A 26,849-nucleotide genomic window follows, 5' to 3' on the forward strand; every position below is an offset into this window, starting at 1 on the left:
GGGCTGTAGGAGGAGCCTAGTCGGAGGGGGTCAGAGAGGAGGAGCCTAGTCAGATTGGGTGGGGTCGGAGGGGTGTATAGGAGGAGGGGCCTAGTCAGATTGGGTGGGGTCAGAGAGGAGGGGTATAGGAGGAGCCTAGTCAGAGAGGAGGGGTATAGGAGGAGCCTATTCAGATTGGGTGGGGTCAGAGGGGTATAGGAGGAGCCTAGTCAGAGAGGAGGGGTCAGAGAGGGGGAGCCTAGTCAGATTGGGTGGGGGTCAGAGAGGAGGAGCCTAGTCAGATTGGGTGGGGTCAGAGAAGAGGGCTGTAGGAGGAGCCTAGTCAGAGGGGAGGGGGTCAGAGAGGAGGAGCCTATTCAGATTGGGTGGGGTCGGAGGGGTATAGGAGGAGCCTAGTCAGAGAGGAGGGGTCAGAGAGGAGGAGCCTAGTCAGATTGGGTGGGGTCGGGGGAGAGGGCTGTAGGAGGAGCCTAGTAAGAGAGGAGAGGGTCAGAGAGGAGGAGCCTAGTTAGATTGGGTGGGGCCAGAGAAGAGGGCTGTAGGAGGAGCCTAGTCAGAGGGGAGGGGGTCAGAGAGGAGGAGCCTATTCAGATTGGGTGGGGTCAGATGGGTATAGGAGGAGCCTAGTCAGAGAGGAGGGGTCAGAGAGGAGGAGCCTAGTCAGATTGGGTGGGGTCGGTGGAGAGGGCTGTAGGAGGAGCCTAGTAAGAGAGGAGAGGGTCAGAGAGGAGGAGCCTAGTTAGATTGGGTGGGGTCAGAGAAGAGGGCTATAGGAGGAGCCTAGTCAGAGAGGAGGGGTCGGAGAGGTATAGGAGGAGCCTAATCAGAGAGGAGGGCTATAGGAGGAGCCTATTCAGATTGGGTGGGGTCGGAGGGGCCTAGTCAGATTGGGTGTGATTGGAGAGGAGGGGTATAGGAGGAGCCTAGTCAGAGAGGAGGGGTCAGAGAGGAGGAGTCTAGTCAGATTGGGTGGGGTCAGAGAAGAGGGCTGTAGGAGGAGCCTAGTCAGAGAGGAGGGGTCAGAGAGGAGGAGCCTAGTCAGATTGGGTGGGGTCGGGGGAGAGGGCTGTAGGAGGAGCCTAGTAAGAGAGGAGAGGGTCAGAGAGGAGGAGCCTAGTTAGATTGGGTGGGGTCAGAGAAGAGGGCTGTAGGAGGAGCCTAGTCAGAGGGGAGGGGTCAGAGAGGAGGAGCCTATTCAGATTGGGTGGGGTCGGAGGGGTATAGGAGGAGCCTAGTCAGAGAGGAGGGGTCAGAGAGGAGGAGCCTAGTCAGATTGGGTGGGGTCGGGGGAGAGGGCTGTAGGAGGAGCCTAGTAAGAGAGGAGAGGGTCAGAGAGGAGGAGCCTAGTTAGATTGGGTGGGGTCAGAGAAGAGGGCTATAGGAGGAGCCTAGTCAGATTGGGTGGGGTCAGAGAAGAGGGCTGTAGGAGGAGCCTAGTCAGAGGGGAGGGGGTCAGAGAGGAGGAGCCTAGTCAGATTGGGTGGGGTCGGGGGAGAGGGCTGTAGGAGGAGCCTAGTAAGAGAGGAGAGGGTCAGAGAGGAGGAGCCTAGTTAGATTGGGTGGGGTCAGAGAAGAGGGCTGTAGGAGGAGCCTAGTCAGAGGGGAGGGGGTCAGAGAGGAGGAGCCTATTCAGATTGGGTGGGGTCGGAGGGGTATAGGAGGAGCCTAGTCAGAGAGGAGGGGGTCAGAGAGGAGGAGCCTAGTTAGATTGGGTGGGGTCAGAGAAGAGGGCTGTAGGAGGAGCCTAGTCGGAGGGGGTCAGAGAGGAGGAGCCTAGTCAGATTGGGTGGGGTCGGAGGGGTGTATAGGAGGAGGGGCCTAGTCAGATTGGGTGGGGTCAGAGAGGAGGGGTATAGGAGGAGCCTAGTCAGAGAGGAGGGGTATAGGAGGAGCCTATTCAGATTGGGTGGGGTCAGAGGGGTATAGGAGGAGCCTAGTCAGAGAGGAGGGGTCAGAGAGGGGGAGCCTAGTCAGATTGGGTGGGGGTCAGAGAGGAGGAGCCTAGTCAGATTGGGTGGGGTCAGAGAAGAGGGCTGTAGGAGGAGCCTAGTCAGAGGGGAGGGGGTCAGAGAGGAGGAGCCTATTCAGATTGGGTGGGGTCGGAGGGGTATAGGAGGAGCCTAGTCAGAGAGGAGGGGTCAGAGAGGAGGAGCCTATTCAGATTGGGTGGGGTCGGAGGGGTATAGGAGGAGCCTAGTCAGAGAGGAGGGGTCAGAGAGGGGGAGCCTAGTCAGATTGGGTGGGGGTCAGAGAGGAGGAGCCTAGTCAGATTGGGTGGGGTCAGAGAAGAGGGCAGTAGGAGGAGCCTAGTCAGAGGGGAGGGGGTCAGAGAGGAGGAGCCTATTCAGATTGGGTGGGGTCGGAGGGGTATAGGAGGAGCCTAGTCAGAGAGGAGGGGTCAGAGAGGAGGAGCCTAGTCAGATTGGGTGGGGTCGGGGGAGAGGGCTGTAGGAGGAGCCTAGTAAGAGAGGAGAGGGTCAGAGAGGAGGAGCCTAGTTAGATTGGGTGGGGTCAGAGAAGAGGGCTGTAGGAGGAGCCTAGTCAGAGAGGAGGGGTCAGAGAGGAGGAGCCTAGTCAGATTGGGTGGGGTCGGGGGAGAGGGCTGTAGGAGGAGCCTAGTAAGAGAGGAGAGGGTCAGAGAGGAGGAGCCTAGTTAGATTGGGTGGGGTCAGAGAAGAGGGCTGTAGGAGGAGCCTAGTCAGAGGGGAGGGGGTCAGAGAGGAGGAGCCTATTCAGATTGGGTGGGGTCGGAGGGGTATAGGAGGAGCCTAGTCAGAGAGGAGGGGGTCAGAGAGGAGGAGCCTAGTTAGATTGGGTGGGGTCAGAGAAGAGGGCTGTAGGAGGAGCCTAGTCGGAGGGGGTCAGAGAGGAGGAGCCTAGTCAGATTGGGTGGGGTCGGAGGGGTGTATAGGAGGAGGGGCCTAGTCAGATTGGGTGGGGTCAGAGAGGAGGGGTATAGGAGGAGCCTAGTCAGAGAGGAGGGGTATAGGAGGAGCCTATTCAGATTGGGTGGGGTCAGAGGGGTATAGGAGGAGCCTAGTCAGAGAGGAGGGGTCAGAGAGGGGGAGCCTAGTCAGATTGGGTGGGGGTCAGAGAGGAGGAGCCTAGTCAGATTGGGTGGGGTCAGAGAAGAGGGCTGTAGGAGGAGCCTAGTCAGAGGGGAGGGGGTCAGAGAGGAGGAGCCTATTCAGATTGGGTGGGGTCGGAGGGGTATAGGAGGAGCCTAGTCAGAGAGGAGGGGTCAGAGAGGAGGAGCCTAGTCAGATTGGGTGGGGTCGGGGGAGAGGGCTGTAGGAGGAGCCTAGTAAGAGAGGAGAGGGTCAGAGAGGAGGAGCCTAGTTAGATTGGGTGGGGCCAGAGAAGAGGGCTGTAGGAGGAGCCTAGTCAGAGGGGAGGGGGTCAGAGAGGAGGAGCCTATTCAGATTGGGTGGGGTCAGATGGGTATAGGAGGAGCCTAGTCAGAGAGGAGGGGTCAGAGAGGAGGAGCCTAGTCAGATTGGGTGGGGTCGGTGGAGAGGGCTGTAGGAGGAGCCTAGTAAGAGAGGAGAGGGTCAGAGAGGAGGAGCCTAGTTAGATTGGGTGGGGTCAGAGAAGAGGGCTATAGGAGGAGCCTAGTCAGAGAGGAGGGGTCGGAGAGGTATAGGAGGAGCCTAATCAGAGAGGAGGGCTATAGGAGGAGCCTATTCAGATTGGGTGGGGTCGGAGGGGCCTAGTCAGATTGGGTGTGATTGGAGAGGAGGGGTATAGGAGGAGCCTAGTCAGAGAGGAGGGGTCAGAGAGGAGGAGTCTAGTCAGATTGGGTGGGGTCAGAGAAGAGGGCTGTAGGAGGAGCCTAGTCAGAGAGGAGGGGTCAGAGAGGAGGAGCCTAGTCAGATTGGGTGGGGTCGGGGGAGAGGGCTGTAGGAGGAGCCTAGTAAGAGAGGAGAGGGTCAGAGAGGAGGAGCCTAGTTAGATTGGGTGGGGTCAGAGAAGAGGGCTGTAGGAGGAGCCTAGTCAGAGGGGAGGGGTCAGAGAGGAGGAGCCTATTCAGATTGGGTGGGGTCGGAGGGGTATAGGAGGAGCCTAGTCAGAGAGGAGGGGTCAGAGAGGAGGAGCCTAGTCAGATTGGGTGGGGTCGGGGGAGAGGGCTGTAGGAGGAGCCTAGTAAGAGAGGAGAGGGTCAGAGAGGAGGAGCCTAGTTAGATTGGGTGGGGTCAGAGAAGAGGGCTATAGGAGGAGCCTAGTCAGATTGGGTGGGGTCAGAGAAGAGGGCTGTAGGAGGAGCCTAGTCAGAGGGGAGGGGGTCAGAGAGGAGGAGCCTAGTCAGATTGGGTGGGGTCGGGGGAGAGGGCTGTAGGAGGAGCCTAGTAAGAGAGGAGAGGGTCAGAGAGGAGGAGCCTAGTTAGATTGGGTGGGGTCAGAGAAGAGGGCTGTAGGAGGAGCCTAGTCAGAGGGGAGGGGGTCAGAGAGGAGGAGCCTATTCAGATTGGGTGGGGTCGGAGGGGTATAGGAGGAGCCTAGTCAGAGAGGAGGGGGTCAGAGAGGAGGAGCCTAGTTAGATTGGGTGGGGTCAGAGAAGAGGGCTGTAGGAGGAGCCTAGTCGGAGGGGGTCAGAGAGGAGGAGCCTAGTCAGATTGGGTGGGGTCGGAGGGGTGTATAGGAGGAGGGGCCTAGTCAGATTGGGTGGGGTCAGAGAGGAGGGGTATAGGAGGAGCCTAGTCAGAGAGGAGGGGTATAGGAGGAGCCTATTCAGATTGGGTGGGGTCAGAGGGGTATAGGAGGAGCCTAGTCAGAGAGGAGGGGTCAGAGAGGGGGAGCCTAGTCAGATTGGGTGGGGGTCAGAGAGGAGGAGCCTAGTCAGATTGGGTGGGGTCAGAGAAGAGGGCTGTAGGAGGAGCCTAGTCAGAGGGGAGGGGGTCAGAGAGGAGGAGCCTATTCAGATTGGGTGGGGTCGGAGGGGTATAGGAGGAGCCTAGTCAGAGAGGAGGGGTCAGAGAGGAGGAGCCTAGTCAGATTGGGTGGGGTCGGGGGAGAGGGCTGTAGGAGGAGCCTAGTAAGAGAGGAGAGGGTCAGAGAGGAGGAGCCTAGTTAGATTGGGTGGGGCCAGAGAAGAGGGCTGTAGGAGGAGCCTAGTCAGAGGGGAGGGGGTCAGAGAGGAGGAGCCTATTCAGATTGGGTGGGGTCAGATGGGTATAGGAGGAGCCTAGTCAGAGAGGAGGGGTCAGAGAGGAGGAGCCTAGTCAGATTGGGTGGGGTCGGTGGAGAGGGCTGTAGGAGGAGCCTAGTAAGAGAGGAGAGGGTCAGAGAGGAGGAGCCTAGTTAGATTGGGTGGGGTCAGAGAAGAGGGCTATAGGAGGAGCCTAGTCAGAGAGGAGGGGTCGGAGAGGTATAGGAGGAGCCTAATCAGAGAGGAGGGCTATAGGAGGAGCCTATTCAGATTGGGTGGGGTCGGAGGGGCCTAGTCAGATTGGGTGTGATTGGAGAGGAGGGGTATAGGAGGAGCCTAGTCAGAGAGGAGGGGTCAGAGAGGAGGAGTCTAGTCAGATTGGGTGGGGTCAGAGAAGAGGGCTGTAGGAGGAGCCTAGTCAGAGAGGAGGGGTCAGAGAGGAGGAGCCTAGTCAGATTGGGTGGGGTCGGGGGAGAGGGCTGTAGGAGGAGCCTAGTAAGAGAGGAGAGGGTCAGAGAGGAGGAGCCTAGTTAGATTGGGTGGGGTCAGAGAAGAGGGCTGTAGGAGGAGCCTAGTCAGAGGGGAGGGGTCAGAGAGGAGGAGCCTATTCAGATTGGGTGGGGTCGGAGGGGTATAGGAGGAGCCTAGTCAGAGAGGAGGGGTCAGAGAGGAGGAGCCTAGTCAGATTGGGTGGGGTCGGGGGAGAGGGCTGTAGGAGGAGCCTAGTAAGAGAGGAGAGGGTCAGAGAGGAGGAGCCTAGTTAGATTGGGTGGGGTCAGAGAAGAGGGCTATAGGAGGAGCCTAGTCAGATTGGGTGGGGTCAGAGAAGAGGGCTGTAGGAGGAGCCTAGTCAGAGGGGAGGGGGTCAGAGAGGAGGAGCCTATTCAGATTGGGTGGGGTCGGAGGGGTATAGGAGGAGCCTAGTCAGAGAGGAGGGGTCAGAGAGGAGGAGCCTAGTCAGATTGGGTGGGGTCGGGGGAGAGGGCTGTAGGAGGAGCCTAGTAAGAGAGGAGAGGGTCAGAGAGGAGGAGCCTAGTTAGATTGGGTGGGGTCAGAGAAGAGGGCTATAGGAGGAGCCTAGTCAGAGAGGAGGGGTCGGAGAGGTATAGGAGGAGCCTAATCAGAGAGGAGGGCTATAGGAGGAGCCTATTCAGATTGGGTGGGGTCGGAGGGGCCTAGTCAGATTGGGTGTGATTGGAGAGGAGGGGTATAGGAGGAGCCTAGTCAGAGAGGAGGGGTCAAAGAGGAGGAGCCTAGTCAGATTGGGTGGGGTCAGAGAAGAGGGCTGTAGGAGGAGCCTAGTCAGATTGGGTGGGGTCAGAGAAGAGGGCTGTAGGAGGAGCCTAGTCAGAGAGGAGGGGGTCAGAGAGGAGGAGCCTAGTTAGATTGGGTGGGGTCAGAGAAGAGGGGTATAGGAGGAGCCTAGTCAGAGAGGAGGGGTCAGAGAGGGAGAGCCTAGTCAGAGAGGAGGGGTCAGAGAGGAGGAGTCTAGTCAGATTGGGTGGGGTCAGAGAAGAGGGCTGTAGGAGGAGCCTAGTCAGAGAGGAGGGGTCAGAGAGGAGGAGCCTAGTCAGATTGGGTGGGGTCGGGGGAGAGGGCTGTAGGAGGAGCCTAGTAAGAGAGGAGAGGGTCAGAGAGGAGGAGCCTAGTTAGATTGGGTGGGGTCAGAGAAGAGGGCTATAGGAGGAGCCTAGTCAGATAGGAGGGGTCGGAGAGGTATAGGAGGAGCCTAATCAGAGAGGAGGGCTATAGGAGGAGCTTATTCAGATTGGGTGGGGTCGGAGGGGCCTAGTCAGATTGGGTGTGATTGGAGAGGAGGGGTATAGGAGGAGCCTAGTCAGAGAGGAGGGGTCAGAGAGGAGGAGTCTAGTCAGATTGGGTGGGGTCAGAGAAGAGGGCTGTAGGAGGAGCCTAGTCAGAGAGGAGGGGTCAGAGAGGAGGAGCCTAGTCAGATTGGGTGGGGTCGGGGGAGAGGGCTGTAGGAGGAGCCTAGTAAGAGAGGAGAGGGTCAGAGAGGAGGAGCCTAGTTAGATTGGGTGGGGTCAGAGAAGAGGGCTGTAGGAGGAGCCTAGTCAGAGGGGAGGGGGTCAGAGAGGAGGAGCCTATTCAGATTGGGTGGGGTCGGAGGGGTATAGGAGGAGCCTAGTCAGAGAGGAGGGGTCAGAGAGGAGGAGCCTAGTCAGATTGGGTGGGGTCGGGGGAGAGGGCTGTAGGAGGAGCCTAGTAAGAGAGGAGAGGGTCAGAGAGGAGGAGCCTAGTTAGATTGGGTGGGGTCAGAGAAGAGGGCTGTAGGAGGAGCCTAGTCGGAGGGGGTCAGAGAGGAGGAGCCTAGTCAGATTGGGTGGGGTCGGAGGGGTGTATAGGAGGAGGGGCCTAGTCAGATTGGGTGGGGTCAGAGAGGAGGGGTATAGGAGGAGCCTAGTCAGAGAGGAGGGGTATAGGAGGAGCCTATTCAGATTGGGTGGGGTAAGAGGGGTATAGGAGGAGCCTAGTCAGAGAGGAGGGGTCAGAGAGGGGGAGCCTAGTCAGATTGGGTGGGGGTCAGAGAGGAGGAGCCTAGTCAGATTGGGTGGGGTCAGAGAAGAGGGCAGTAGGAGGAGCCTAGTCAGAGGGGAGGGGGTCAGAGAGGAGGAGCCTATTCAGATTGGGTGGGGTCGGAGGGGTATAGGAGGAGCCTAGTCAGAGAGGAGGGGTCAGAGAGGAGGAGCCTAGTCAGATTGGGTGGGGTCGGGGGAGAGGGCTGTAGGAGGAGCCTAGTAAGAGAGGAGAGGGTCAGAGAGGAGGAGCCTAGTTAGATTGGGTGGGGTCAGAGAAGAGGGCTATAGGAGGAGCCTAGTCAGAGAGGAGGGGTCGGAGAGGTATAGGAGGAGCCTAATCAGAGAGGAGGGCTATAGGAGGAGCCTATTCAGATTGGGTGGGGTCGGAGGGGCCTAGTCAGATTGGGTGTGATTGGAGAGGAGGGGTATAGGAGGAGCCTAGTCAGAGAGGAGGGGTCAGAGAGGAGGAGTCTAGTCAGATTGGGTGGGGTCAGAGAAGAGGGCTGTAGGAGGAGCCTAGTCAGAGAGGAGGGGTCAGAGAGGAGGAGCCTAGTCAGATTGGGTGGGGTCGGGGGAGAGGGCTGTAGGAGGAGCCTAGTAAGAGAGGAGAGGGTCAGAGAGGAGGAGCCTAGTTAGATTGGGTGGGGTCAGAGAAGAGGGCTGTAGGAGGAGCCTAGTCAGAGGGGAGGGGGTCAGAGAGGAGGAGCCTATTCAGATTGGGTGGGGTCGGAGGGGTATAGGAGGAGCCTAGTCAGAGAGGAGGGGTCAGAGAGGAGGAGCCTAGTCAGATTGGGTGGGGTCGGGGGAGAGGGCTGTAGGAGGAGCCTAGTAAGAGAGGAGAGGGTCAGAGAGGAGGAGCCTAGTTAGATTGGGTGGGGTCAGAGAAGAGGGCTATAGGAGGAGCCTAGTCAGATTGGGTGGGGTCAGAGAAGAGGGCTGTAGGAGGAGCCTAGTCAGAGAGGAGGGGGTCAGAGAGGAGGAGCCTAGTTAGATTGGGTGGGGTCAGAGAAGAGGGCTGTAGGAGGAGCCTAGTCGGAGGGGGTCAGAGAGGAGGAGCCTAGTCAGATTGGGTGGGGTCGGAGGGGTGTATAGGAGGAGGGGCCTAGTCAGATTGGGTGGGGTCAGAGAGGAGGGGTATAGGAGGAGCCTAGTCAGAGAGGAGGGGTATAGGAGGAGCCTATTCAGATTGGGTGGGGTCAGAGGGGTATAGGAGGAGCCTAGTCAGAGAGGAGGGGTCAGAGAGGGGGAGCCTAGTCAGATTGGGTGGGGGTCAGAGAGGAGGAGCCTAGTCAGATTGGGTGGGGTCAGAGAAGAGGGCTGTAGGAGGAGCCTAGTCAGAGGGGAGGGGGTCAGAGAGGAGGAGCCTATTCAGATTGGGTGGGGTCGGAGGGGTATAGGAGGAGCCTAGTCAGAGAGGAGGGGTCAGAGAGGAGGAGCCTAGTCAGATTGGGTGGGGTCGGGGGAGAGGGCTGTAGGAGGAGCCTAGTAAGAGAGGAGAGGGTCAGAGAGGAGGAGCCTAGTTAGAATGGGTGGGGTCAGAGAAGAGGGCTGTAGGAGGAGCCTAGTCAGAGGCGAGGGGGTCAGAGAGGAGGAGCCTAGTTAGATTGGGTGGGGTCAGAGAAGAGGGGTATAGGAGGAGCCTAGTCAGAGAGGAGGGGTCAGAGAGGGGGAGCCTAGTCAGATTGGGTGGGGGTCGGAGAGGAGGAGCCTAGTCAGATTGGGTGGGGTCAGAGAAGAGGGCTGTAGGAGGAGCCTAGTCAGAGGGGAGGGGGTCAGAGAGGAGGAGCCTATTCAGATTGGGTGGGGTCGGAGGGGTATAGGAGGAGCCTAGTCAGAGAGGAGGGGTCAGAGAGGAGGAGCCTAGTCAGATTGGGTGGGGTCGGGGGAGAGGGCTGTAGGAGGAGCCTAGTAAGAGAGGAGAGGGTCAGAGAGGAGGAGCCTAGTTAGATTGGGTGGGGTCAGAGAAGAGGGCTATAGGAGGAGCCTAGTCAGAGAGGAGGGGTCGGAGAGGTATAGGAGGAGCCTAATCAGAGAGGAGGGCTATAGGAGGAGCCTATTCAGATTGGGTGGGGTCGGAGGGGCCTAGTCAGATTGGGTGTGATTGGAGAGGAGGGGTATAGGAGGAGCCTAGTCAGATAGGAGGGGTCAAAGAGGAGGAGCCTAGTCAGATTGGGTGGGGTCAGAGAAGAGGGCTGTAGGAGGAGCCTAGTCAGATTGGGTGGGGTCAGAGAAGAGGGCTGTGGGAGGAGCCTAGTCAGAGAGGAGGGGGTCAGAGAGGAGGAGCCTAGTTAGATTGGGTGGGGTCGGAGAGGTATAGGAGGAGCCTAATCAGAGAGGAGGGCTATAGGAGGAGCCTATTCAGATTGGGTGGGGTCGGAGGGGCCTAGTCAGATTGGGTGTGATTGGAGAGGAGGGGTATAGGAGGAGCCTAGTCAGATAGGAGGGGTCAAAGAGGAGGAGCCTAGTCAGATTGGGTGGGGTCAGAGAAGAGGGCTGTAGGAGGAGCCTAGTCAGATTGGGTGGGGTCAGAGAAGAGGGCTGTAGGAGCAGCCTAGTCAGAGAGGAGGGGGTCAGAGAGGAGGAGCCTAGTTAGATTGGGTGGGGTCAGAGAAGAGGGGTATAGGAGGAGCCTAGTCAGAGAGGAGGGGTCAGAGAGGGGGAGCCTAGTCAGATTGGGTGGGGGTCAGAGAGGAGGAGCCTAGTCAGATTGGGTGGGGTCAGAGAAGAGGGCTGTAGGAGGAGCCTAGTCAGAGGGGAGGGGGTCAGAGAGGAGGAGCCTATTCAGATTGGGTGGGGTCGGAGGGGTATAGGAGGAGCCTAGTCAGAGAGGAGGGGTCAGAGAGGAGGAGCCTAGTCAGATTGGGTGGGGTCGGGGGAGAGGGCTGTAGGAGGAGCCTAGTAAGAGAGGAGAGGGTCAGAGAGGAGGAGCCTAGTTAGATTGGGTGGGGTCAGAGAAGAGGGCTATAGGAGGAGCCTAGTCAGAGAGGAGGGGTCGGAGAGGTATAGGAGGAGCCTAATCAGAGAGGAGGGCTATAGGAGGAGCCTATTCAGATTGGGTGGGGTCGGAGGGGCCTAGTCAGATTGGGTGTGATTGGAGAGGAGGGGTATAGGAGGAGCCTAGTCAGATAGGAGGGGTCAAAGAGGAGGAGCCTAGTCAGATTGGGTGGGGTCAGAGAAGAGGGCTGTAGGAGGAGCCTAGTCAGATTGGGTGGGGTCAGAGAAGAGGGCTGTAGGAGGAGCCTAGTCAGAGAGGAGGGGGTCAGAGAGGAGGAGCCTAGTTAGATTGGGTGGGGTCAGAGAAGAGGGGTATAGGAGGAGCCTAGTCAGAGAGGAGGGGTCAGAGAGGGAGAGCCTAGTCAGAGAGGAGGGGTCAGAGAGGAGGAGTCTAGTCAGATTGGGTGGGGTCAGAGAAGAGGGCTGTAGGAGGAGCCTAGTCAGAGAGGAGGGGTCAGAGAGGAGGAGCCTAGTCAGATTGGGTGGGGTCGGGGGAGAGGGCTGTAGGAGGAGCCTAGTAAGAGAGGAGAGGGTCAGAGAGGAGGAGCCTAGTTAGATTGGGTGGGGTCAGAGAAGAGGGCTATAGGAGGAGCCTAGTCAGATAGGAGGGGTCGGAGAGGTATAGGAGGAGCCTAATCAGAGAGGAGGGCTATAGGAGGAGCTTATTCAGATTGGGTGGGGTCGGAGGGGCCTAGTCAGATTGGGTGTGATTGGAGAGGAGGGGTATAGGAGGAGCCTAGTCAGAGAGGAGGGGTCAGAGAGGAGGAGTCTAGTCAGATTGGGTGGGGTCAGAGAAGAGGGCTGTAGGAGGAGCCTAGTCAGAGAGGAGGGGTCAGAGAGGAGGAGCCTAGTCAGATTGGGTGGGGTCGGGGGAGAGGGCTGTAGGAGGAGCCTAGTAAGAGAGGAGAGGGTCAGAGAGGAGGAGCCTAGTTAGATTGGGTGGGGTCAGAGAAGAGGGCTGTAGGAGGAGCCTAGTCAGAGGGGAGGGGGTCAGAGAGGAGGAGCCTATTCAGATTGGGTGGGGTCGGAGGGGTATAGGAGGAGCCTAGTCAGAGAGGAGGGGTCAGAGAGGAGGAGCCTAGTCAGATTGGGTGGGGTCGGGGGAGAGGGCTGTAGGAGGAGCCTAGTAAGAGAGGAGAGGGTCAGAGAGGAGGAGCCTAGTTAGATTGGGTGGGGTCAGAGAAGAGGGCTGTAGGAGGAGCCTAGTCGGAGGGGGTCAGAGAGGAGGAGCCTAGTCAGATTGGGTGGGGTCGGAGGGGTGTATAGGAGGAGGGGCCTAGTCAGATTGGGTGGGGTCAGAGAGGAGGGGTATAGGAGGAGCCTAGTCAGAGAGGAGGGGTATAGGAGGAGCCTATTCAGATTGGGTGGGGTAAGAGGGGTATAGGAGGAGCCTAGTCAGAGAGGAGGGGTCAGAGAGGGGGAGCCTAGTCAGATTGGGTGGGGGTCAGAGAGGAGGAGCCTAGTCAGATTGGGTGGGGTCAGAGAAGAGGGCAGTAGGAGGAGCCTAGTCAGAGGGGAGGGGGTCAGAGAGGAGGAGCCTATTCAGATTGGGTGGGGTCGGAGGGGTATAGGAGGAGCCTAGTCAGAGAGGAGGGGTCAGAGAGGAGGAGCCTAGTCAGATTGGGTGGGGTCGGGGGAGAGGGCTGTAGGAGGAGCCTAGTAAGAGAGGAGAGGGTCAGAGAGGAGGAGCCTAGTTAGATTGGGTGGGGTCAGAGAAGAGGGCTATAGGAGGAGCCTAGTCAGAGAGGAGGGGTCGGAGAGGTATAGGAGGAGCCTAATCAGAGAGGAGGGCTATAGGAGGAGCCTATTCAGATTGGGTGGGGTCGGAGGGGCCTAGTCAGATTGGGTGTGATTGGAGAGGAGGGGTATAGGAGGAGCCTAGTCAGAGAGGAGGGGTCAGAGAGGAGGAGTCTAGTCAGATTGGGTGGGGTCAGAGAAGAGGGCTGTAGGAGGAGCCTAGTCAGAGAGGAGGGGTCAGAGAGGAGGAGCCTAGTCAGATTGGGTGGGGTCGGGGGAGAGGGCTGTAGGAGGAGCCTAGTAAGAGAGGAGAGGGTCAGAGAGGAGGAGCCTAGTTAGATTGGGTGGGGTCAGAGAAGAGGGCTGTAGGAGGAGCCTAGTCAGAGGGGAGGGGGTCAGAGAGGAGGAGCCTATTCAGATTGGGTGGGGTCGGAGGGGTATAGGAGGAGCCTAGTCAGAGAGGAGGGGTCAGAGAGGAGGAGCCTAGTCAGATTGGGTGGGGTCGGGGGAGAGGGCTGTAGGAGGAGCCTAGTAAGAGAGGAGAGGGTCAGAGAGGAGGAGCCTAGTTAGATTGGGTGGGGTCAGAGAAGAGGGCTATAGGAGGAGCCTAGTCAGATTGGGTGGGGTCAGAGAAGAGGGCTGTAGGAGGAGCCTAGTCAGAGAGGAGGGGGTCAGAGAGGAGGAGCCTAGTTAGATTGGGTGGGGTCAGAGAAGAGGGCTGTAGGAGGAGCCTAGTCGGAGGGGGTCAGAGAGGAGGAGCCTAGTCAGATTGGGTGGGGTCGGAGGGGTGTATAGGAGGAGGGGCCTAGTCAGATTGGGTGGGGTCAGAGAGGAGGGGTATAGGAGGAGCCTAGTCAGAGAGGAGGGGTATAGGAGGAGCCTATTCAGATTGGGTGGGGTCAGAGGGGTATAGGAGGAGCCTAGTCAGAGAGGAGGGGTCAGAGAGGGGGAGCCTAGTCAGATTGGGTGGGGGTCAGAGAGGAGGAGCCTAGTCAGATTGGGTGGGGTCAGAGAAGAGGGCTGTAGGAGGAGCCTAGTCAGAGGGGAGGGGGTCAGAGAGGAGGAGCCTATTCAGATTGGGTGGGGTCGGAGGGGTATAGGAGGAGCCTAGTCAGAGAGGAGGGGTCAGAGAGGAGGAGCCTAGTCAGATTGGGTGGGGTCGGGGGAGAGGGCTGTAGGAGGAGCCTAGTAAGAGAGGAGAGGGTCAGAGAGGAGGAGCCTAGTTAGAATGGGTGGGGTCAGAGAAGAGGGCTGTAGGAGGAGCCTAGTCAGAGGCGAGGGGGTCAGAGAGGAGGAGCCTATTCAGATTGGGTGGGGTCGGAGGGGTATAGGAGGAGCCTAGTCAGAGAGGAGGGGTCAGAGAGGAGGAGCCTAGTCAGATTGGGTGGGGTCGGGGGAGAGGGCTGTAGGAGGAGCCTAGTAAGAGAGGAGAGGGTCAGAGAGGAGGAGCCTAGTTAGATTGGGTGGGGTCAGAGAAGAGGGCTATAGGAGGAGCCTAGTCAGAGAGGAGGGGTCGGAGAGGTATAGGAGGAGCCTAATCAGAGAGGAGGGCTATAGGAGGAGCCTATTCAGATTGGGTGGGGTCGGAGGGGCCTAGTCAGATTGGGTGTGATTGGAGAGGAGGGGTATAGGAGGAGCCTAGTCAGAGAGGAGGGGTCAGAGAGGAGGAGTCTAGTCAGATTGGGTGGGGTCAGAGAAGAGGGCTGTAGGAGGAGCCTAGTCAGAGAGGAGGGGTCAGAGAGGAGGAGCCTAGTCAGATTGGGTGGGGTCGGGGGAGAGGGCTGTAGGAGGAGCCTAGTAAGAGAGGAGAGGGTCAGAGAGGAGGAGCCTAGTTAGATTGGGTGGGGTCAGAGAAGAGGGCTGTAGGAGGAGCCTAGTCAGAGGGGAGGGGTCAGAGAGGAGGAGCCTATTCAGATTGGGTGGGGTCGGAGGGGTATAGGAGGAGCCTAGTCAGAGAGGAGGGGTCAGAGAGGAGGAGCCTAGTCAGATTGGGTGGGGTCGGGGGAGAGGGCTGTAGGAGGAGCCTAGTAAGAGAGGAGAGGGTCAGAGAGGAGGAGCCTAGTTAGATTGGGTGGGGTCAGAGAAGAGGGCTATAGGAGGAGCCTAGTCAGATTGGGTGGGGTCAGAGAAGAGGGCTGTAGGAGGAGCCTAGTCAGAGAGGAGGGGGTCAGAGAGGAGGAGCCTAGTTAGATTGGGTGGGGTCAGAGAAGAGGGCTGTAGGAGGAGCCTAGTCAGAGGGGAGGGGGTCAGAGAGGAGGAGCCTATTCAGATTGGGTGGGGTCGGACGGGTATAGGAGGAGCCTAGTCAGAGAGGAGGGGTCAGAGAGGAGGAGCCTAGTCAGATTGGGTGGGGTCGGGGGAGAGGGGTATAGGAGGAGCCTAGTCAGAGAGGAGGGGTCAGAGAGGGGGAGCCTAGTCAGATTGGGTGGGGGTCAGAGAGGAGGAGCCTAGTCAGATTGGGTGGGGTCAGAGAAGAGGGCTGTAGGAGGAGCCTAGTCAGAGGGGAGGGGGTCAGAGAGGAGGAGCCTATTCAGATTGGGTGGGGTCGGACGGGTATAGGAGGAGCCTAGTCAGAGAGGAGGGGTCAGAGAGGAGGAGCCTAGTCAGATTGGGTGGGGTCGGGGGAGAGGGCTGTAGGAGGAGCCTAGTAAGAGAGGAGGGGTCGGAGAGGTATAGGAGGAGCCTAATCAGAGAGGAGGGCTATAGGAGGAGCCTATTCAGATTGGGTGGGGTCGGAGGGGCCTAGTCAGATTGGGTGTGATTGGAGAGGAGGGGTATAGGAGGAGCCTAGTCAGAGAGGAGGGGTCAGAGAGGAGGAGTCTAGTCAGATTGGGTGGGGTCAGAGAAGAGGGCTGTAGGAGGAGCCTAGTCAGAGGGGAGGGGGTCAGAGAGGAGGAGCCTAGTCAGATTGGGTGGGGTCGGGGGAGAGGGCTGTAGGAGGAGCCTAGTAAGAGAGGAGAGGGTCAGAGAGGAGGAGCCTAGTTAGATTGGGTGGGGTCAGAGAAGAGGGCTATAGGAGGAGCCTAGTCAGAGAGGAGGGGTCGGAGAGGTATAGGAGGAGCCTAATCAGAGAGGAGGGCTATAGGAGGAGCCTATTCAGATTGGGTGGGGTCGGAGGGGCCTAGTCAGATTGGGTGTGATTGGAGAGGAGGGGTATAGGAGGAGCCTAGTCAGAGAGGAGGGGTCAGAGAGGAGGAGTCTAGTCAGATTGGGTGGGGTCAGAGAAGAGGGCTGTAGGAGGAGCCTAGTCAGAGAGGAGGGGTCAGAGAGGAGGAGCCTAGTCAGATTGGGTGGGGTCGGGGGAGAGGGCTGTAGGAGGAGCCTAGAAAGAGAGGAGAGGGTCAGAGAGGAGGAGCCTAGTTAGATTGGGTGGGGTCAGAGAAGAGGGCTGTAGGAGGAGCCTAGTCAGAGGGGAGGGGTCAGAGAGGAGGAGCCTATTCAGATTGGGTGGGGTCGGAGGGGTATAGGAGGAGCCTAGTCAGAGAGGAGGGGTCAGAGAGGAGGAGCCTAGTCAGATTGGGTGGGGTCGGGGGAGAGGGCTGTAGGAGGAGCCTAGTAAGAGAGGAGAGGGTCAGAGAGGAGGAGCCTAGTTAGATTGGGTGGGGTCAGAGAAGAGGGCTATAGGAGGAGCCTAGTCAGATTGGGTGGGGTCAGAGAAGAGGGCTGTAGGAGGAGCCTAGTCAGAGAGGAGGGGGTCAGAGAGGAGGAGCCTAGTTAGATTGGGTGGGGTCAGAGAAGAGGGGTATAGGAGGAGCCTAGTCAGAGAGGAGGGGTCAGAGAGGGGGAGCCTAGTCAGATTGGGTGGGGGTCAGAGAGGAGGAGTCTAGTCAGATTGGGTGGGGTCAGAGAAGAGGGCTGTAGGAGGAGCCTAGTCAGAGGGGAGGGGGTCAGAGAGGAGGCGCCTATTCAGATTGGGTGGGGTCGGAGTGGTATAGGAGGAGCCTAGTCAGAGAGGAGGGGTCAGAGAGGAGGAGCCTAGTCAGATTGGGTGGGGTCGGGGGAGAGGGCTATAGGAGGAGCCTAGTCAGATAGGAGGGGTCGGAGAGGTATAGGAGGAGCCTAATCAGAGAGGAGGGCTATAGGAGGAGCCTATTCAGATTGGGTGGGGTCGGAGGGGCCTAGTCAGATTGGGTGTGATTGGAGAGGAGGGGTATAGGAGGAGCCTAGTCAGAGAGGAGGGGTCAGAGAGGAGGAGTCTAGTCAGATTGGGTGGGGTCAGAGAAGAGGGCTGTAGGAGGAGCCTAGTCAGAGAGGAGGGGTCAGAGAGGAGGAGCCTAGTCAGATTGGGTGGGGTCGGGGGAGAGGGCTGTAGGAGGAGCCTAGTAAGAGAGGAGAGGGTCAGAGAGGAGGAGCCTAGTTAGATTGGGTGGGGTCAGAGAAGAGGGCTATAGGAGGAGCCTAGTCAGAGAGGAGGGGTCGGAGAGGTATAGGAGGAGCCTAATCAGAGAGGAGGGCTATAGGAGGAGCCTATTCAGATTGGGTGGGGTCGGAGGGGCCTAGTCAGATTGGGTGTGATTGGAGAGGAGGGGTATAGGAGGAGCCTAGTCAGATAGGAGGGGTCAAAGAGGAGGAGCCTAGTCAGATTGGGTGGGGTCAGAGAAGAGGGCTGTAGGAGGAGCCTAGTCAGATTGGGTGGGGTCAGAGAAGAGGGCTGTAGGAGGAGCCTAGTCGGAGAGGAGGGGGTCAGAGAGGAGGAGCCTAGTTAGATTGGGTGGGGTCAGAGAAGAGGGGTATAGGAGGAGCCTAGTCAGAGAGGAGGGGTCGGAGAGGTATAGGAGGAGCCTAATCAGAGAGGAGGGCTATAGGAGGAGCCTATTCAGATTGGGTGGGGTCGGAAGAGAGGGCTGTAGGAGGAGCCTAGTAAGAGAGGAGAGGGTCAGAGAGGAGGAGCCTAGTTAGATTGGGTGGGGTCAGAGAAGAGGGCTGTAGGAGGAGCCTAGTCAGAGAGGAGGGGTCAGAGAGGAGGAGTCTAGTCAGATTGGGTGGGGTCAGAGAAGAGGGCTGTAGGAGGAGCCTAGTCAGAGAGGAGGGGTCAGAGAGGAGGAGCCTAGTCAGATTGGGTGGGGTCGGGGGAGAGGGCTGTAGGAGGAGCCTAGTAAGAGAGGAGAGGGTCAGAGAGGAGGAGCCTAGTTAGATTGGGTGGGGTCAGAGAAGAGGGCTGTAGGAGGAGCCTAGTCAGAGGGGAGGGGGTCAGAGAGGAGGAGCCTATTCAGATTGGGTGGGGTCGGAGGGGTATAGGTGGAGCCTAGTCAGAGAGGAGGGGTCAGAGAGGAGGAGCCTAGTCAGATTGGGTGGGGTCGGGGGAGAGGGCTGTAGGAGGAGCCTAGTAAGAGAGGAGAGGGTCAGAGAGGAGGAGCCTAGTTAAATTGGGTGGGGTCAGAGAAGAGGGCTGTAGGAGGAGCCTAGTCGGAGGGGGTCAGAGAGGAGGAGCCTAGTCAGATTGGGTGGGGTCGGAGGGGTGTATAGGAGGAGGGGCCTAGTCAGATTGGGTGGGGTCAGAGAGGAGGGGTATAGGAGGAGCCTAGTCAGAGAGGAGGGGTATAGGAGGAGCCTATTCAGATTGGGTGGGGTCAGAGGGGTATAGGAGGAGCCTAGTCAGAGAGGAGGGGTCAGAGAGGGGGAGCCTAGTCAGATTGGGTGGGGGTCAGAGAGGAGGAGCCTAGTCAGATTGGGTGGGGTCAGAGAAGAGGGCAGTAGGAGGAGCCTAGTCAGAGGGGAGGGGGTCAGAGAGGAGGAGCCTATTCAGATTGGGTGGGGTCGGAGGGGTATAGGAGGAGCCTAGTCAGAGAGGAGGGGTCAGAGAGGAGGAGCCTAGTCAGATTGGGTGAGGTCGGGGGAGAGGGCTGTAGGAGGAGCCTAGTAAGAGAGGAGAGGGTCAGAGAGGAGGAGCCTAGTTAGAGTGGGTGGGGTCAGAGAAGAGGGCTGTAGGAGGAGCCTAGTCAGAGGGGAGGGGGTCAGAGAGGAGGAGCCTATTCAGATTGGGTGGGGTCGGAGGGGTATAGGAGGAGCCTAGTCAGAGAGGAGGGGTCAGAGAGGAGGAGCCTAGTCAGATTGGGTGGGGTCGGGGGAGAGGGCTGTAGGAGGAGCCTAGTAAGAGAGGAGAGGGTCAGAGAGGAGGAGCCTAGTTAGATTGGGTGGGGTCAGAGAAGTGGGCTATAGGAGGAGCCTAGTCAGAGAGGAGGGGTCGGAGAGGTATAGGAGGAGCCTAATCAGAGAGGAGGGCTATAGGAGGAGCCTATTCAGATTGGGTGGGGTCGGAGGGGCCTAGTCAGATTGGGTGTGATTGGAGAGGAGGGGTATAGGAGGAGCCTAGTCAGAGAGGAGGGGTCAGAGAGGAGGAGTCTAGTCAGATTGGGTGGGGTCAGAGAAGAGGGCTGTAGGAGGAGCCTAGTCAGAGAGGAGGGGTCAGAGAGGAGGAGCCTAGTCAGATTGGGTGGGGTCGGGGGAGAGGGCTGTAGGAGGAGCCTAGTAAGAGAGGAGAGGGTCAGAGAGGAGGAGCCTAGTTAGATTGGGTGGGGTCAGAGAAGAGGGCTGTAGGAGGAGCCTAGTCAGAGGGGAGGGGGTCAGAGAGGAGGAGCCTATTCAGATTGGGTGGGGTCGGAGGGGTATAGGAGGAGCCTAGTCAGAGAGGAGGGGTCAGAGAGGAGGAGCCTAGTCAGATTGGGTGGGGTCGGGGGAGAGGGCTGTAGGAGGAGCCTAGTAAGAGAGGAGAGGGTCAGAGAGGAGGAGCCTAGTTAGATTGGGAGGGGGTCAGAGAAGAGGGCTATAGGAGGAGCCTAGTCAGATTGGGTGGGGTCAGAGAAGAGGGCTGTAGGAGGAGCCTAGTCAGAGAGGAGGGGGTCAGAGAGGAGGAGCCTAGTTAGATTGGGTGGGGTCAGAGAAGAGGGCTGTAGGAGGAGCCTAGTCGGAGGGGGTCAGAGAGGAGGAGCCTAGTCAGATTGGGTGGGGTCGGAGGGGTGTATAGGAGGAGGGGCCTAGTCAGATTGGGTGGGGTCAGAGAGGAGGGGTATAGGAGGAGCCTAGTCAGAGAGGAGGGGTATAGTAGGAGCCTATTCAGATTGGGTGGGGTCAGAGGGGTATAGGAGGAGCCTAGTCAGAGAGGAGGGGTCAGAGAGGGGGAGCCTAGTCAGATTGGGTGGGGGTCAGAGAGGAGGAGCCTAGTCAGATTGGGTGGGGTCAGAGAAGAGGGCTGTAGGAGGAGCCTAGTCAGAGGGGAGGGGGTCAGAGAGGAGGAGCCTATTCAGATTGGGTGGGGTCGGAGGGGTATAGGAGGAGCCTAGTCAGAGAGGAGGGGTCAGAGAGGAGGAGCCTAGTCAGATTGGGTGGGGTCGGGGGAGAGGGCTGTAGGAGGAGCCTAGTAAGAGAGGAGAGGGTCAGAGAGGAGGAGCCTAGTTAGATTGGGTGGGGCCAGAGAAGAGGGCTGTAGGAGGAGCCTAGTCAGAGGGGAGGGGGTCAGAGAGGAGGAGCCTATTCAGATTGGGTGGGGTCGGATGGGTATAGGAGGAGCCTAGTCAGAGAGGAGGGGTCAGAGAGGAGGAGCCTAGTCAGATTGGGTGGGGTCGGTGGAGAGGGCTGTAGGAGGAGCCTAGTAAGAGAGGAGAGGGTCAGAGAGGAGGAGCCTAGTTAGATTGGGTGGGGTCAGAGAAGAGGGCTATAGGAGGAGCCTAGTCAGAGAGGAGGGGTCGGAGAGGTATAGGAGGAGCCTAATCAGAGAGGAGGGCTATAGGAGGAGCCTATTCAGATTGGGTGGGGTCGGAGGGGCCTAGTCAGATTGGGTGTGATTGGAGAGGAGGGGTATAGGAGGAGCCTAGTCAGAGAGGAGGGGTCAGAGAGGAGGAGTCTAGTCAGATTGGGTGGGGTCAGAGAAGAGGGCTGTAGGAGGAGCCTAGTCAGAGAGGAGGGGTCAGAGAGGAGGAGCCTAGTCAGATTGGGTGGGGTCGGGGGAGAGGGCTGTAGGAGGAGCCTAGTAAGAGAGGAGAGGGTCAGAGAGGAGGAGCCTAGTTAGATTGGGTGGGGTCAGAGAAGAGGGCTGTAGGAGGAGCCTAGTCAGAGGGGAGGGGTCAGAGAGGAGGAGCCTATTCAGATTGGGTGGGGTCGGAGGGTTATAGGAGGAGCCTAGTCAGAGAGGAGGGGTCAGAGAGGAGGAGCCTAGTCAGATTGGGTGGGGTCGGGGGAGAGGGCTGTAGGAGGAGCCTAGTAAGAGAGGAGAGGGTCAGAGAGGAGGAGCCTAGTTAGATTGGGTGGGGTCAGAGAAGAGGGCTATAGGAGGAGCCTAGTCAGATTGGGTGGGGTCAGAGAAGAGGGCTGTAGGAGGAGCCTAGTCAGAGGGGAGGGGGTCAGAGAGGAGGAGCCTATTCAGATTGGGTGGGGTCGGAGGGGTATAGGAGGAGCCTAGTCAGAGAGGAGGGGTCAGAGAGGAGGAGCCTAGTCAGATTGGGTGGGGTCGGGGGAGAGGGCTGTAGGAGGAGCCTAGTAAGAGAGGAGAGGGTCAGAGAGGAGGAGCCTAGTTAGATTGGGTGGGGTCAGAGAAGAGGGCTATAGGAGGAGCCTAGTCAGAGAGGAGGGGTCGGAGAGGTATAGGAGGAGCCTAATCAGAGAGGAGGGCTATAGGAGGAGCCTATTCAGATTGGGTGGGGTCGGAGGGGCCTAGTCAGATTGGGTGTGATTGGAGAGGAGGGGTATAGGAGGAGCCTAGTCAGAGAGGAGGGGTCAGAGAGGAGGAGTCTAGTCAGATTGGGAAGGGGTCAGAGAAGAGGGCTGTAGGAGGAGCCTAGTCAGAGAGGAGGGGTCAGAGAGGAGGAGCCTAGTCAGATTGGGTGGGGTCGGGGGAGAGGGCTGTAGGAGGAGCCTAGTAAGAGAGGAGAGGGTCAGAGAGGAGGAGCCTAGTTAGATTGGGTGGGGTCAGAGAAGAGGGCTATAGGAGGAGCCTAGTCAGAGAGGAGGGGTCGGAGAGGTATAGAAGGAGCCTAATCAGAGAGGAGGGCTATAGGAGGAGCCTATTCAGATTGGGTGGGGTCGGAGGGGCCTAGTCAGATTGGGTGTGATTGGAGAGGAGGGGTATAGGAGGAGCCTAGTCAGATAGGAGGGGTCAAAGAGGAGGAGCCTAGTCAGATTGGGTGGGGTCAGAGAAGAGGGCTGTAGGAGGAGCCTAGTCAGATTGGGTGGGGTCAGAGAAGAGGGCTGTAGGAGGAGCCTAGTCAGAGAGAAGGGGGTCAGAGAGGAGGAGCCTAGTTAGATTGGGTGGGGTCAGAGAAGAGGGGTATAGGAGGAGCCTAGTCAGAGAGGAGGGGTCAGAGAGGGGGAGCCTAGTCAGATTGGGTGGGGGTCGGAGAGGAGGAGCCTAGTCAGATTGGGTGGGGTCAGAGAAGAGGGCTGTAGGAGGAGCCTAGTCAGAGGGGAGGGGGTCAGAGAGGAGGAGCCTATTCAGATTGGGTGGGGTCGGAGGGGTATAGGAGGAGCCTAGTCAGAGAGGAGGGGTCAGAGAGGAGGAGCCTAGTCAGATTGGGTGGGGTCGGGGGAGAGGGCTGTAGGAGGAGCCTAGTAAGAGAGGAGAGGGTCAGAGAGGAGGAGCCTAGTTAGATTGGGTGGGGTCAGAGAAGAGGGCTATAGGAGGAGCCTAGTCAGAGAGGAGGGGTCGGAGAGGTATAGGAGGAGCCTAATCAGAGAGGAGGGCTATAGGAGGAGCCTATTCAGATTGGGTGGGGTCGGAGGGGCCTAGTCAGATTGGGTGTGATTGGAGAGGAGGGGTATAGGAGGAGCCTAGTCAGATAGGAGGGGTCAAAGAGGAGGAGCCTAGTCAGATTGGGTGGGGTCAGAGAAGAGGGCTGTAGGAGGAGCCTAGTCAGATTGGGTGGGGTCAGAGAAGAGGGCTGTAGGAGGAGCCTAGTCAGAGAGGAGGGGGTCAGAGAGGAGGAGCCTAGTTAGATTGGGTGGGGTCGGAGAGGTATAGGAGGAGCCTAATCAGAGAGGAGGGCTATAGGAGGAGCCTATTCAGATTGGGTGGGGTCGGAGGGGCCTAGTCAGATTGGGTGTGATTGGAGAGGAGGGGTATAGGAGGAGCCTAGTCAGATAGGAGGGGTCAAAGAGGAGGAGCCTAGTCAGATTGGGTGGGGTCAGAGAAGAGGGCTGTAGGAGGAGCCTAGTCAGATTGGGTGGGGTCAGAGAAGAGGGCTGTAGGAGCAGCCTAGTCAGAGAGGAGGGGGTCAGAGAGGAGGAGCCTAGTTAGATTGGGTGGGGTCAGAGAAGAGGGGTATAGGAGGAGCCTAGTCAGAGAGGAGGGGTCAGAGAGGGGGAGCCTAGTCAGATTGGGTGGGGGTCAGAGAGGAGGAGCCTAGTCAGATTGGGTGGGGTCAGAGAAGAGGGCTGTAGGAGGAGCCTAGTCAGAGGGGAGGGGGTCAGAGAGGAGGAGCCTATTCAGATTGGGTGGGGTCGGAGGGGTATAGGAGGAGCCTAGTCAGAGAGGAGGGGTCAGAGAGGAGGAGCCTAGTCAGATTGGGTGGGGTCGGGGGAGAGGGCTGTAGGAGGAGCCTAGTAAGAGAGGAGAGGGTCAGAGAGGAGGAGCCTAGTTAGATTGGGTGGGGTCAGAGAAGAGGGCTATAGGAGGAGCCTAGTCAGAGAGGAGGGGTCGGAGAGGTATAGGAGAAGCCTAATCAGAGAGGAGGGCTATAGGAGGAGCCTATTCAGATTGGGTGGGGTCGGAGGGGCCTAGTCAGATTGGGTGTGATTGGAGAGGAGGGGTATAGGAGGAGCCTAGTCAGATAGGAGGGGTCAAAGAGGAGGAGCCTAGTCAGATTGGGTGGGGTCAGAGAAGAGGGCTGTAGGAGGAGCCTAGTCAGATTGGGTGGGGTCAGAGAAGAGGGCTGTAGGAGGAGCCTAGTCAGAGAGGAGGGGGTCAGAGAGGAGGAGCCTAGTTAGATTGGGTGGGGTCAGAGAAGAGGGGTATAGGAGGAGCCTAGTCAGAGAGGAGGGGTCAGAGAGGGGGAGCCTAGTCAGATTGGGTGGGGGTCAGAGAGGAGGAGCCTAGTCAGATTGGGTGGGGTCAGAGAAGAGGGCTATAGGAGGAGCCTAGTCAGAGAGGAGGGGTCGGAGAGGTATAGGAGGAGCCTAATCAGAGAGGAGGGCTATAGGAGGAGCCTATTCAGATTGGGTGGGGTCGGAGGGGCCTAGTCAGATTGGGTGTGATTGGAGAGGAGGGGTATAGGAGGAGCCTAGTCAGAGAGGAGGGGTCAGAGAGGAGGAGTCTAGTCAGATTGGGTGGGGTCAGAGAAGAGGGCTGTAGGAGGAGCCTAGTCAGAGAGGAGGGGTCAGAGAGGAGGAGCCTAGTCAGATTGGGTGGGGTCGGGGGAGAGGGCTGTAGGAGGAGCCTAGTAAGAGAGGAGAGGGTCAGAGAGGAGGAGCCTAGTTAGATTGGGTGGGGTCAGAGAAGAGGGCTATAGGAGGAGCCTAGTCAGATAGGAGGGGTCGGAGAGGTATAGGAGGAGCCTAATCAGAGAGGAGGGCTATAGGAGGAGCCTATTCAGATTGGGTGGGGTCGGAGGGGCCTAGTCAGATTGGGTGTGATTGGAGAGGAGGGGTATAGGAGGAGCCTAGTCAGAGAGGAGGGGTCAGAGAGGAGGAGTCTAGTCAGATTGGGTGGGGTCAGAGAAGAGGGCTGTAGGAGGAGCCTAGTCAGAGAGGAGGGGTCAGAGAGGAGGAGCCTAGTCAGATTGGGTGGGGTCGGGGGAGAGGGCTGTAGGAGGAGCCTAGTAAGAGAGGAGAGGGTCAGAGAGGAGGAGCCTAGTTAGATTGGGTGGGGTCAGAGAAGAGGGCTGTAGGAGGAGCCTAGTCAGAGGGGAGGGGGTCAGAGAGGAGGAGCCTATTCAGATTGGGTGGGGTCGGAGGGGTATAGGAGGAGCCTAGTCAGAGAGGAGGGGTCAGAGAGGAGGAGCCTAGTCAGATTGGGTGGGGTCGGGGGAGAGGGCTGTAGGAGGAGCCTAGTAAGAGAGGAGAGGGTCAGAGAGGAGGAGCCTAGTTAGATTGGGTGGGGTCAGAGAAGAGGGCTGTAGGAGGAGCCTAGTCGGAGGGGGTCAGAGAGGAGGAGCCTAGTCAGATTGGGTGGGGTCGGAGGGGTGTATAGGAGGAGGGGCCTAGTCAGATTGGGTGGGGTCAGAGAGGAGGGGTATAGGAGGAGCCTAGTCAGAGAGGAGGGGTATAGGAGGAGCCTATTCAGATTGGGTGGGGTCAGAGGGGTATAGGAGGAGCCTAGTCAGAGAGGAGGGGTCAGAGAGGGGGAGCCTAGTCAGATTGGGTGGGGGTCAGAGAGGAGGAGCCTAGTCAGATTGGGTGGGGTCAGAGAAGAGGGCAGTAGGAGGAGCCTAGTCAGAGGGGAGGGGGTCAGAGAGGAGGAGCCTATTCAGATTGGGTGGGGTCGGAGGGGTATAGGAGGAGCCTAGTCAGAGAGGAGGGGTCAGAGAGGAGGAGCCTAGTCAGATTGGGTGGGGTCGGGGGAGAGGGCTGTAGGAGGAGCCTAGTAAGAGAGGAGAGGGTCAGAGAGGAGGAGCCTAGTTAGATTGGGTGGGGTCAGAGAAGAGGGCTGTAGGAGGAGCCTAGTCAGAGGGGAGGGGGTCAGAGAGGAGGAGCCTATTCAGATTGGGTGGGGTCGGAGGGGTATAGGAGGAGCCTAGTCAGAGAGGAGGGGTCAGAGAGGAGGAGCCTAGTCAGATTGGGTGGGGTCGGGGGAGAGGGCTGTAGGAGGAGCCTAGTAAGAGAGGAGAGGGTCAGAGAGGAGGAGCCTAGTTAGATTGGGTGGGGTCAGAGAAGAGGGCTATAGGAGGAGCCTAGTCAGAGAGGAGGGGTCGGAGAGGTATAGGAGGAGCCTAATCAGATAGGAGGGCTATAGGAGGAGCCTATTCAGATTGGGTGGGGTCGGAGGGGCCTAGTCAGATTGGGTGTGATTGGAGAGGAGGGGTATAGGAGGAGCCTAGTCAGAGAGGAGGGGTCAGAGAGGAGGAGTCTAGTCAGATTGGGTGGGGTCAGAGAAGAGGGCTGTAGGAGGAGCCTAGTCAGAGAGGAGGGGTCAGAGAGGAGGAGCCTAGTCAGATTGGGTGGGGTCGGGGGAGAGGGCTGTAGGAGGAGCCTAGTAAGAGAGGAGAGGGTCAGAGAGGAGAAGCCTAGTTAGATTGGGTGGGGTCAGAGAAGAGGGCTGTAGGAGGAGCCTAGTCAGAGGGGAGGGGGTCAGAGAGGAGGAGCCTATTCAGATTGGGTGGGGTCGGAGGGGTATAGGAGGAGCCTAGTCAGAGAGGAGGGGTCAGAGAGGAGGAGCCTAGTCAGATTGGGTGGGGTCGGGGGAGAGGGCTGTAGGAGGAGCCTAGTAAGAGAGGAGAGGGTCAGAGAGGAGGAGCCTAGTTAGATTGGGTGGGGTCAGAGAAGAGGGCTATAGGAGGAGCCTAGTCAGATTGGGTGGGGTCAGAGAAGAGGGCTGTAGGAGGAGCCTAGTCAGAGAGGAGGGGGTCAGAGAGGAGGAGCCTAGTTAGATTGGGTGGGGTCAGAGAAGAGGGCTGTAGGAGGAGCCTAGTCGGAGGGGGTCAGAGAGGAGGAGCCTAGTCAGATTGGGTGGGGTCGGAGGGGTGTATAGGAGGAGGGGCCTAGTCAGATTGGGTGGGGTCAGAGAGGAGGGGTATAGGAGGAGCCTAGTCAGAGAGGAGGGGTATAGGAGGAGCCTATTCAGGTTGGGTGGGGTCAGAGGGGTATAGGAGGAGCCTAGTCAGAGAGGAGGGGTCAGAGAGGGGGAGCCTAGTCAGATTGGGTGGGGGTCAGAGAGGAGGAGCCTAGTCAGATTGGGTGGGGTCAGAGAAGAGGGCTGTAGGAGGAGCCTAGTCAGAGGGGAGGGGGTCAGAGAGGAGGAGCCTATTCAGATTGGGTGGGGTCGGAGGGGTATAGGAGGAGCCTAGTCAGAGAGGAGGGGTCAGAGAGGAGGAGCCTAGTCAGATTGGGTGGGGTCGGGGGAGAGGGCTGTAGGAGGAGCCTAGTAAGAGAGGAGAGGGTCAGAGAGGAGGAGCCTAGTTAGAATGGGTGGGGTCAGAGAAGAGGGCTGTAGGAGGAGCCTAGTCAGAGGGGAGGGGGTCAGAGAGGAGGAGCCTATTCAGATTGGGTGGGGTCGGAGGGGTATAGGAGGAGCCTAGTCAGAGAGGAGGGGTCAGAGAGGAGGAGCCTAGTCAGATTGGGTGGGGTCGGGGGAGAGGGCTGTAGGAGGAGCCTAGTAAGAGAGGAGAGGGTCAGAGAGGAGGAGCCTAGTTAGATTGGGTGGGGTCAGAGAAGAGGGCTATAGGAGGAGCCTAGTCAGAGAGGAGGGGTCGGAGAGGTATAGGAGGAGCCTAATCAGAGAGGAGGGCTATAGGAGGAGCCTATTCAGATTGGGTGGGGTCGGAGGGGCCTAGTCAGATTGGGTGTGATTGGAG

This window comes from Lissotriton helveticus, chromosome 3_1 (genome assembly GCF_964261635.1).
Source record: "Lissotriton helveticus chromosome 3_1, aLisHel1.1, whole genome shotgun sequence".
In the NCBI taxonomy this organism is placed as follows: domain Eukaryota; kingdom Metazoa; phylum Chordata; class Amphibia; order Caudata; family Salamandridae; genus Lissotriton; species Lissotriton helveticus.